The sequence below is a fragment of the Penaeus vannamei genome, chromosome 38, assembly GCF_042767895.1.
Source record: "Penaeus vannamei isolate JL-2024 chromosome 38, ASM4276789v1, whole genome shotgun sequence".
Lineage (NCBI taxonomy): Eukaryota > Metazoa > Arthropoda > Malacostraca > Decapoda > Penaeidae > Penaeus > Penaeus vannamei.
This window is the reverse complement of record NC_091586.1, coordinates 13693672-13696044: the sequence shown is the minus strand read 5'-3', so window position 1 is coordinate 13696044 and position 2373 is coordinate 13693672.

The following is a 2373-nucleotide window of genomic DNA, read 5'->3' as shown; positions in this document are numbered from 1 at the left end:
TAATGATGCTAATAGTAATAATAGCAATAACGAAAATAATAACATGGATAATAATAACAGTATTAATGAAAATAATACTGATAATAATAATGAGGATAAAGGATGAGAGTAAAGATAATTATGCAAACAATAATGCGAATGACAATAATGATCATCATCATCATCATCATCATCATCACAATATTAATAATAATAATAATAATAATAATAATAATAATAATAATAATAATAGTAATAATAATAATGATAATGATGATGATGATGATGATGATAATGATGATGAATATGAAAATAATAATAACTAATAATAATGATAATGATAATGATTATAATAATAATAACACTAAGAATAGTGATAATAATGCTGATAATAATATCAATAATGTCAATAACAGTAATAACAATAATACTAATAATAATGATGATATGAATAATGATGATGATGACAAGAACAATATTAAAACACAATAATAATAAGAGATAAGGGTAATAACTATTACAACAACAACAATAATGATAATAATAATGATAATAATAATGATAATAATAATAATGATAATAACGATGGTAATGATAATGACAATAACAATAATGGTGATGATAATGATAATAATAATAATAATGATAATTATAATATTAATGATGATGACAATAACAATAAAAAAATAATAATGATAAAAATGATAACAAAAATAATAATGAAAATGATAATAAAAATAATGCTAATGGTAATGATAATAATTGTGAAGAAGTGCGGGGCATGGAGGTTGGTGGAATGAAAGGGGACTTTGCTTGCTGGTTTATTGCGGAAGGTAAAGGCGTGACCCACGAGAGACCCGCGCCCGGGTGCTGAGGGCGGAGAGTGAGCTGCCTTGTCCTGTGACTGCTCCTGGTAATTTGTCTGCTCACTCTCTCCCGGCCTGCCTGACGAGACGTCCTTTTATCCAGCGACTCCTGTCCTGGGCAGGTGCCTGCTTCTGTATTTTGGAGTGTCAATTCTTCCGGTCGCGGCAAAGGGGGTGAGTTCGCCGGAATTGCTCGAGGGGGAGAAAGTTCTTGGGTGCGATGCCAGGAAGCGAGAGAGCAGCTAGGGCCAAGGTGCGAAGGCGATCAACCATCCGGTTTAAATCATATCGTTGACAATAATAATGAAAATGATAATGATATAAATAATGAATAAGGTAATGATAATTATAATGATAACAATAATAAGAATAACTGTAATATAAATAATAACAGTAGTAATAATATTAGCAATAATGATAATGATCATATAAATAATCATTGAATGATTATGATGATGAAAATGTTCATAATGATAATAATGATAACAATAATGATAGCAAGAATAATGATAATGATAATAATAATGATAAGAATAATAGCAATAATAATGATGATAATATTGATAATAAAAAGAATGATACTAATAATGATAATGATAAAAAAAGTTATAACAAAGATAATGATGGTTATGAAAAAGATGATAGTAATAATAACAATAATTATAATAATAATGATGATATATAACAATAATAATAATAGTGATAATAATGATAATGATAATAGTAATAACCATAATAATTGTAATTATAATGACAATGACTGTAATAAAAATGCTAATAACGATTATAATGATAATTATAAGAATAATTATAATATTGATAGCGATAAAAATGGTGATAATGATGATAGCAATAATGATAATAATGATAATGATCATAATAATGTCAGTAATTAAAACAATGATAGCAATGGTAATGATGATATCAATATGATGATTATAATGGAAATGATAATGATAAGAAATTAATAATATTAATGATAATAGTAATAATAGTAATAGTAAAATAGTGATAGTGATAATAACAAGTGCAACAATAACAATGATGATAAAGTAATAATGATAATAATGATAATGATGATAAAGTAATAATGATGATAATGATAATGATGATGATAATAATGATAATAATAATAATAATAATAATAATAATAATAATAATAATAATAATAATAATAATAATAATGATAATAATAATAATGATAATAATAATAACAATAATAATAATAATGGTAATGATGATAATGATAATGACAATGATAATGATAATGATAATAATAGTAATAATAATGAAAATGAATAGTAATGATAATGATAAAAAAATTAAAAGAAACCAGAAATGAAAATGACCATATGATAACGGTAATAATAAGAGATGATGATAAGAACAAGAACAATGACAGTACCAATAATAATAATAATAATGATAATTTTGATAAAGAAAGTAATGACAATAATAATGATAATGACGATACTACTACTACTACTGCTAATTATATTGGTTTTGATAATGAGATAATAATAATGAT